Source organism: Symphalangus syndactylus, chromosome 14 (genome assembly GCF_028878055.3).
Source record: "Symphalangus syndactylus isolate Jambi chromosome 14, NHGRI_mSymSyn1-v2.1_pri, whole genome shotgun sequence".
Lineage (NCBI taxonomy): Eukaryota > Metazoa > Chordata > Mammalia > Primates > Hylobatidae > Symphalangus > Symphalangus syndactylus.
Window position 1 is genome coordinate 65282847 of NC_072436.2, and position 10012 is coordinate 65292858.

General features: G+C 46.2%; 1 pseudogene; it reads left to right on the forward strand.

The window, feature by feature from the left end:
• The first annotated feature begins 4877 nt into the window (after window positions 1-4877).
• LOC129461667 (actin, cytoplasmic 2-like) lies at window positions 4878-6810 on the forward strand (annotated as a pseudogene).
• Window positions 6811-10012: the final 3202 nt, after the last annotated feature.

Here is a 10012-nt window from a genome sequence, read left to right on the forward strand (position 1 = left end):
GAATGGTTCAGACTGCACCGGCTGGGGATGCTGGGGGAAACCATTTCATTAAGCGCGGGAGTATGCTGAAACTTAAAAACCATTTAAAAAAGAGATTTGAGGGTAAATATAGCCAACCTAAGCTTCCTGTCCACATAAAAGATAAAAATAAAGAAAAAACATTATAAGAGGTTGGTAGGCTTTTTTTTTCTTCACCAGTGGTTTTTATTAAATTGCTGATGGAACCCGTCCTCTCCCTACATTGAGAGTATGGAAGGTGCGGGCGACGGCCGTCACGTGACGCGGGGAAGGCGCGGCGCCCGTGGGAGGTTGGTTGCGGAACTCGGGACCGGTGTGCGCGCGCATGTGTGGGATTCGGTCTTCCTCCCTCAGTGGGTCTTTTTTAAAAATTTGAAAATCAGTTATTGAATAATATTCTTTTTTTTGAGGCGGAGTTTCGCTTTCGCTCTTGTTGCCCAGGCTGGAGTCCAGTGGCGCGACCTCGCCTTACTGCAACCTCAGCCTCCCGGGTTCAAGCGATTTTCCTGCCTCAGCCTCCCGAGTAGCTGGGATTACAGGCGTCCGCCACCACGCCTGGCTAATTTTTTGTAGTTTTGCAGAGACGGGGTTTCACCGTGTTGGCCGGGCTGGTCTTGAACTCAACCTCAGGTGATCCACCCGCCTCGGCCTCCCAAAGTGCTGAGATTACAGGCGTGAGCCACTGCGCCCGGCCTGAATAATATTTTTTAAAACTTGAGCGCCCATTACTAAATTTAGCTACTTAAAAGTTAATTGTAAAGCAATTAGTTTGTGATGTAGTGTGGGTCCTTCCAGTGAAGACCGGAGAGAGATGGGAATCAGAGCCTGACCCGCCTGCGCGCGCTGCCCTCGGAGGTGTGGCCGCCCAGGAGCCTTCCGCCGCGGCCGAGGCTATGGTTGCCGCAGAGTCTCCAAAATGTGCTCACCAGGAATAGAATAGAAAAGTGGGTGGTTGTGTTTTTGAAATCAGAGGTCACTTAATTTTTTCTCTTTAAATTTCCATGTTCTGGTCGGGAGCGGTGGCTCACGCCTGTAATCCCAACACTTTGGGAGGCCGAGGTGGGCGGATTACGAGGTAAAGAGGTTGAGACCATCCTGGCCAACAGGTGAAACCCGGTCTCTACTAAGAATACAAAAAAAAATTAGCTGGGCGTGGTGACACACGCCTGTAGTCCCAGCTACTCCGGGTGGCTGAGGCAGGAGAATTGCTTGAACCCGGGAGGCAGAGGTTGCAGTGAGCTGAGATCGTGCCACTGCACTGCAGCCTGGCACAGATCGAGACTCCGTCTAAAAAAAAAACTGCCATGGTCTGTTGAAAACGAGAAAAGAAGGAAAGTGCAGCTTGTGTTTTCTGCCGTCTTAGAGTGGCTTGGTAAAGATTAAGGAATATGGAGTGGCGTTACGAGGTTAGGCATTGCCTTTATGTGTTAAATTATTCTTATCAAGCGAATTCCTCCTGCTGTTGGACAGCGCAAACTTAATTTATAAGGAGGAAGTAAGTTACAGGGTGATTTTATTTTATTTTATTTTATTTTTGAGACGGAGTCTTGCTTTGTCTCCCAGGCTGGAGTGCAGTGGCGTGATCTCGGCTCACTGCTACCTCCACCTCCCGGGTTCAAGTTCTTGAAACTAATGTTTGTTAATGAGATTTTTAAGTCAAGAACAAGGTTTTTTTCACCTTGTAACTTTAATTCCAGGAATTACCTTTTTCAGTTTGTTAGTGGAGATCACCACCTTGCTCATATTATCCTTATTTCCATGGTGATAGGCTAATGGAGAAAGGTTATTCAACCACTGCATTTTCAGTCAAAGTCAATGTGCATTTACTACAGCTGGGCTCAATTTAGGCCATTAACATCGTTCCCAACACCACTGGCTTCAGCCACCTACCTCTTTTGGAGGTACTTTCTTACATAAACCTATAAATCTTAAAAACAAAAAAAATTAACAACTGCCAAATCTTTGCCTCAGTGAATTGTACCAAAGGCTATTTAAATTGGGCTCTCATGGGGTATAAACTTTCAAGGACATGCAACAAAAGGGACATCTTAGAAGTCGGAAAATGTACCCATTCTCATGGGAAAGACAATTGAAACTCAGCAGTAATGTTCAGAAAGCACAGATATCAATAATGTCCAACAATCCACAACCAAATGAAATGCAATGTTAATCTCAAAGCTTCTATCCCATAATGGAAATTGTATGAAGTGATTCCAGAAGCTCTGGATATGTTGCTGCCTGGCATGCATAAAATCCAGAATGTGTTTTTTCCACCACTGAAATAGGCTTAATCAGAATTAAGATTTTTTCCATCACTGAAAGAGGCTCAATCAGAATTAAGATTTTTTGATGCTTTTCTGCCTTCTTACTACTGCTAAACCAAGAGGCTTCGTTACAGCTGAGTATCCAAACTGATCAATCACTTCCAAGGCATCATTTGCCAGGACCATAGAGCCAAGTGGTAGGGAAAAGTCACATCTCATTCAGAAATTTGTTTTAGAGTTTTTTATATGTACCCTTAGCCACAGGGGCTCTGATGTAGCTGTAGGATACAGCTGGGCTTTGTCTTTCAGTCAAACCACATGTCAATGACTCTAAGTTTCCAGTTTCAGGAAGAAGGGGTGTATTTCATTTGTAAGCATTTCAATTTAATATTTTTAATCACATCTCATTGTTTTCAAGTTACTATAACTGATTCCCTGTTATAAAAATAATGATCTAAGTTTTTGTTTCTTCCAGCAACTGAGAAAACATTCCGTTTTTAGATGTTTTGAACAGTTTAGGAGTCTGGCCAGCTGCTGAAAGGCAGCAAGCAATGAGTAACAACATTTCAGAAGGTGAGATAAATGTGCATTTTTTTTTTTTTTTTTTTTTTTGAGATGGAGTCTCACTCTGTTGCCAGGCTAGAGTGCAGTGGCGTGATCTTGCCTCACTGCAACCTCCCCCTCCCGGGTTCAAGCACTTCTCCTGCCTCAGCCTCCCTAGTAGCAGGGACTACAGGCGTGTGCCACCAGCCTCAGCTAATTTTTGTATTTTTAGTAGAGACGGTGGTTTCACCATGTTGGTCAGGCTGGTGTCGAACTCTTGACCTCATGATCTGCCCTCCCAAAGTGCTGGGATAACAGGTGTGAGCCACTGCGCCCAGCCTATGCACAATTTCTTTCTCTCTTTTTTTTTTTTTTTTGAGATGGAGTCTCACTCTGTTGCCCAGGCTGGAGTGCAGTGGCGCCATCTCCACTCAGTGAAACCTCTGCCCCCAGGTTCATGCCATTCTCCTGCCTCAGCCTCCAGAGTAGCTGGGACTATAGGCGCCTGCCACCAGGCCTGGCTAATTTTTTGTATCTTTAGTAGAGACGGGGTTTCACCGTGTTAGCCAGGACGGTCTCGATCTGCTGACCTCGTGATCCGCCCGCCTCGGCCTCCCAAAGTGCTGGGATTACAGGCGTGAGCCACTGCGCCCGGCCCAGCCCATGCACAGTTTCTAAGTTTTTTTTTTTTGAGACGCAGTCTCACTCTGTCACCCAGGCTGGAGTGCAGTGGCGCAATCTCGGCTCACTGCAAGCTCCGCCTCCTGGGTTCACACCATTCTCCTGCCTCAGACTCTCCGAGTAGCTGGGACTACAGGCGCCCGCCACCACGCCCTGCTAATTTTTTTGTATTTTTTAGTAGAGATGGGGTTTCACCGTGCTCTCTATCTCCTGACCTCGTGATCCGCCCGCCTTGGCCTCCCAAAGTGCTGGGATTACAAGCGTGAGCCACCGCGCCCGGCCTCCCATGCACAGTTTCTAAGTTCAGGTTTTAGGTAATTAGACAATCAACTCTGCACATAAGGCATCCAGTCAGTTGCGAGGTATGAGTTATTAGGCCATTAGGATTAATTTAATATTTCTTACCATAGCAATTTCTGTAAGCTTTTAAAAATTAACCTCTCTCCACCAATTAGAATTTATCTGCTATGCCTTTTGTGTTTTAGTCTACTACTAGGTGCCTATTAAATATCAAGTGTAGAAATTTTAGTCTAACAATCAACTATATATAGAGCCAGTCTATGGATTCAGACTTATTAAATGCTTTTTGCAATTAAAGTTCTCTGATTTCAGCCTTTGATGTTAGGAAAGGATACAGATAGGATTTTGTCTTTGTTCACTATCATTAAGTAATTCAGTTACTTAAAAAGATAGCCATCACATTTTCTTATTCACAGATATCTAATTTACCTAGTCATTTATTTTCTCTGGCCCCTTTGCAACTGCTCAGACTTAGGTCCAAATAATATCACCTTCCACAAAGTGGGTACTAATTCGGGTTGGAACCCAGAAACTTAGGACTTACAAACCCAAAACTTCATATTTGTTTTGTGTTTTTTGTTTTTTTTTTTGAGATGGAGTCTCGCTCTGTCGCCCAGGCTGGAGCGCAGTGGTGCAATCTTGGCTCACTGCAAGCTCCGCCTCCTGGATTCAAGCAATTCTTCTGCCTCAGCCTCCCGAGTAGCTGGGACTACAGGCAGGTGCCATCATGCCCGGCTAATTTTTCATATTTTTAGTAGAGACAGTGTTTTACCATGTTAGCCAGGATGGTCTCGATCTCCTGACCTCATGATCTGCCTGCCTCGGCCTCCCAAACAAAGTGCTGGGATTACAGGCATGAGCCACTGTGCCTGGCCGATCTGATGGTTTTTAAAATGGGATTTTCCCTGCACAAGCTCTCTCTCTCTTTGCCTGCTGCCATTCGTGTAAGACGTGACTTGCCTCCCGCCATGACTGTGAGGCCTCCCCAGCCACCTGGAACTGTAAGTCCATTAGGCCTCTTTCTTTTGTAAATTGTCCAGTCTCAGGTATGTCTTTATCAGCAGTGTGAAAATGGACTAATACAGATGACATGGAGAAGATCTGGCACCACCCCTTCTGCAGTGAGCTGCACGTGGCCCCAGAGGAGCACCTAGTGCTGCTGACCAAGGCCCTCCTGAACCCCAAGGTCAACAGAGAGAAGATAACTCAGATGATGTTTGAGACCTTTAACACCTGGGCCATGTACGTGGCCATCCAGGCCATGCTGTCCCTCTACACCTCTGGGCACACCACTGGCATTGTCCTGGACTCTGGAGATGGGGTCACCCACATGGTGCCCATCTACAAGGGCTGTACCCTCCCCCATGGCATCCTGTGTCTGGACTTGGCTGGCCAGGACCTGACTACCCCATGAAAATCCTCACCAAGCTCGGCTACAGCTTGATCACCACGGCCGAGCGGGAGATCATGCATGACTAGGAGAAGCTGTGTTGCCCTTTGAGCAGGAGATAGCCACCGCCGCATCCTCCTCCTCCCTGGAGAAGAGCTATGAGGTGCCCCATGGCCAGGTCATCGCCATTGGCAACGAGCAGTTCCAGTGTCTGGAGGCACTGTTCCAGCCTTCCTTCCTGGGCATGGAATCTTGCAGCATCCACAAGACCACCTTCAACTCCATCAGGAAGTGTGATGTGGACATCTGCAAAGACCTATATGCCAACACGTGCTGTCTGGCGGCACCACCATGTACCGGGGCATCCTGACAGGATGCAGAAGGAGATCACTGCCCTGGCGCCTAGCACCACGAAGATCAAGATCATTGTGCCCCTCCCCAAGCGCAGGTACTCGGTGTGGATCGGCAGTTCCATCCTGGCCTGTCTACCTTCCAGCAGATGTGGATCAGCAAGCAGGAGTAAGATGAGTCAGGCCCCTCCATTATCCACCACAAACGCTTTTAAACGGACTGTGAGCCGATGAGTAGCATTTACTGCATGGGTTAATTCCGGAGTATAAATTTGCCCTTGGAGGCCGGGCACGGTGGCTCACGCCTGTAATCCCAGCACTTTGGGAGGCCGAGGTGGGCAGATCACAAGGTCAGGATATCAAGACCATCCTGGCTAGCAGGGTGAAACCCCACCTCTACTAAAAATACAAAAAAATTAGCTGGGCGTGGTGGCAGGCGCCTGTAGTCCCAGCTACTGGGGAGGCTGAGGCAGAAGAATGGCATGAACCTGAGAGGTGGAGCTTGCAGTGAGAGGAGATCGTGCCACTGCACTCCAGCCTGGGTGACAGAGCGAAACTCCCGTCTCAAAAGAAAAAAAAAAAAATTTGCTCCTGGCAAATGCATACACCTCATACTAGCCTCACGAAACTGGAATAAGCCTTCGAAAAGAAATTTGTCCTTAAGGTTTGTATCCGGTATCAGCACTGGATTGTAAAACTTGTTGCTGATTTTGACCTTGTATTCAAGTTAACTGTTCTCTTTGGTATTTGTGTAATACCCTATACATGTCTTTGATTTCAACCCTTAGTATGTGTGGCTTGGTCACTTCGTGGCTGAGGTAAGAACTGGCTTGTGGAAGACAGGTCGGTGGTTTGGTGAGTCTGTGTGGCCAGCAGTCTCCGATCTGTGCAGTGTATTAATGTGTCAGGGCAGAGTGTTCTGCCGTAGAGCCTGGTAAGGGCTCCTGAACCAATTGTTTCTGTCTTGCCGATCTATCAGGTTGGAAAAGTACAAGCCATAGGACCAAGTTTCCTTTCTTAGCTGATGTTTTCATGCCAGAACGCCATGAGCTGCTACTTATCTTGAGTTGGAAGTAGTTTGCATTTCCACCTGTAAATGTATTCATCCTTTTAATTTATGTAGAGTTTTCTTGTACTCAATTCTCAATTCTTTGAGATGACAACACATTTTGTTTTTTTACTGTTATGTGAGAACATCAGGCCCCAGCAACACGTCATTGTGTAAGGAAAAATAAAAGTACTGCTGTAAAAGAAACAAAAAAAATCAGCTGGGTGCGGTGGCTTAACGCCTGTGATCCCAGCACTTTGGGAGGCCAAGGTGGGTGGATTGCTTGAGGTCAGGAGTTTGAGCCTAGCCAGGCCAACATGGCGAAACCCTGTCTCTAGTAAAATGCAGAAGTTAGCTAGGCGTGGTGGTGGGTGCCTGTAATCTCAGCTACTAGGGAGGCTGAGGCAGGAGAATTGCTTGAACCCAGGAGGTGGAGTTTGCAGTGAGCCAGGATCACACCACTTCACTCCACCCTGGGCAACAGAGCGAGACTCCATCTCAAAAAAAAAAAATTCAGGAGTCTCACTGAGGTAGTAGCTACAGTGAGCAGATACCACCCCTTAGGGGTTGGGGAACAAAGGGAAAAGATTGGGATGAATAGAATTTAAAATTCTGAAGGAGGGCGCAGTGGGAAGATGGGGGAGGCCTGCCTCCTGGGCCCCTGTATCTCTAAGGGGCTGTGCTGAGGCTGATTCTAGGAGCATGGGGGAAACTGCACACTGGAAGCAGACTTGCCTGGACCATACTGCTCAACAGAGGCAGATGCAGGGAGCCTGTCGCTTTCTCCCCCGAGCTCTAATCCCCTTCCTGCTGGTTTGCAGAGGTCTAGCCCAAGAATCACAAAGCAGAACACAGAACAGGGGATTCAAAGCTGAAACGATCGTGACCAGCAGTCCCCTCAAACACTGACTCAGGGTTTGCAGGTACTAGGACAAGGTTCTAAATAACATATCCCCTTTCAGTTCAAGGTTTCCAAAAAATGCAGTATTTTAATGAACCCACCTTGGGAAAAAAATTATAATAGCATCCACATCATTAGCAGCTCACAGTAGAGTTACTTTTCACTTAAACAGTCACGACTGACAAGTACTAGCAGTTCACAGACACATTCTAAGTGATTTTGATTTCAGATCCAGATAAATGAGAAGCTAATTGTTTTTTAAAAATAAAACAGGGTCTGTAATTCATTACACAGATAAAAGATCATTTCCCATTAAATATTTTGTCTCCTAAGTGCAGTTATACGTAAACAAGTGAAAGGGATGCAACCCACAAATAGTCCTAATTCAAGTGCTAGAGAATTTGACAGTTTAGTTGATAGGTCAGCAAACTACAGGCTGCAGGTCAGACCTAGCCTGCTGCCTACTTTTTGTTTTTTTTTGAGATGGAGTTTTGCTGTTGTCGCCCAGGCTGGAGTGCAATGGTATGATCTTGGCTCACCGCAACCTCCACCTCCCGGGTTCAAGCGATTCTCCTGCCTCAGCCTCCTGAGTAGCTGGGATTACAGGCGCCCGCCACCACACCCAGCTAATTTTTGTATTTTTAGTAGAGACTGGGTTTCACCATGTCGGTCAGGCTGGTCTCAAACTCTCGACCTCAGGTGATCTGCCTGCCTTGGCCTCCCAAAGTGCTGGGATTACAGGTATGAGCCACTGTGCCTGGCCACTGCCTGCTTTTTATAAATAAAGTTTTACTACTAACATGGCCACAGTTACAATAGGCCATATGACCTCCAAAGCCTAAGTGTGGACTCTATTAGGGTAACTTTTTATGTGACTCATGAGTTTTTTTTTTTTTTATACAGTCTTGCTCTTGTCGCCCCGGCTGGATTGCAGTGGCATGATCTTGGCTCACTGCAACCTCCGCTTCCGGGGTTCAAGCAATTGTCCTGCCTCAGCCTCCTGAGTAGCTGAAATTATGGGTACCCACCACCATTCCCAGCTAATTTTTTGTATTTTTAGTAGAGATGGGGTTTCACCATGTTGCCCAGGCTGGTCTCAAACTACTGACCTCAGGTGATCACCTGCCTTGGCCTCCCAAAGTGCTGGGATTACAGGCATAAGCCACTGCGTCCAGCCGAGGTTTCTTTTTTAAATAATGAAAATGTGCCTTACCAGACAACTTGAAACATTTTAAGAATTGAATGTTTGGGCCAGGCACGGTGGCTCACGCCTGTAATCCCAGCACTTTGGGAGGCCGAGGTGGGTGGATCAGGAGGTCAGGAGATCGAGACCATCCTGGCTAACACAGTGAAACCCCATCTCTACTAAAAATACAAAAAATTAGCCGGGCGAGGTGGCGGGCGCCTGTAGTCCCAGCCACTCGGGAGGCTGAGGCAGCAGAATGGCGTGAACCCGGGAGGCGGAGCTTGCAGTGAGCCAAGATTGTGCCACTGCACTCCAGCCTGGGCAAAAGCGAGACTCTGTCTCAAAAAAAAAAAAAAAAAAAAAGAATTGAATGTTTGTAGTAAGAGAGAGATGTTTTTTAAGGACCAAATTTGATGTGTTTTAACCTGAGCACACTTTATTCTGCTCCACACCATTCCAGGGCTAAATGAGTAAATCCTCGTCCAAATTCCTGTGACAGGAGAGGCCCTGAACATAATCAAAATGCACCTATCAGTTTACCTGAAATGCTTTGACAAGAAAAAGTGGGAAAGCCTGCCATTTGTCTCTTAAAAACTGTTAAGTCGAGAGGGGAAAAAAAGCCATTTTCAAGACTACAAAAGCGTAGCACCCACTAAAGGTTGGAAAGTGCTTTTGACACCACCTGGACAACACAGCAAAACCCCATCTCTCAAAAAAAAAAAAAAAAAAAAAAAAAAGCTGGCTGTGGTGGTGCTCGCCTGTAGTCCCAGCTACTTAGGAAGCTGAAATAGGAGAATCACCTGAGCCTGGGAAGTTTAGGTAGCCATGATGGCGCCATTGCACTGCAGCCTGGGTGACAGAGACCCTGTCTCTTAAAAAAAAGTGAAGCACCAATGGCATTTCATAATCCACAACTCATACTCTCACTAATATGCATGTTAATTTTAATTTTAAAAATTAGCTTATGCCTCAGGGATGCTCTTACCCCTTTTTTTTTTTGTAAACAGAGACAGGGTCTCACTATGTTGGCCAAGGTGGTCTGAATTCCTGGCCTCAAGCAATCCTGCCTCGGCCTCCCAAAGTGCTAGGATATTACAGGTGTGAGCCACTGTGTCTGTCTCGCCTTTCTTTTCTTTTTATTTTCTGAAGACACTGATTACAACTTTTAGATTTTTTTTTAGATACAAATTTGTCAATAAATAAAAATCTTTCAGATTCAAATCTTCCAAAAATTCCTAAAATCCAGCTATTTCTGTTCACAATGAATGTGCTTATTAAAAACTTCAGAGGAGGAAAAAGTGATACAGAAGACACATTAATGTTCAAGCAAC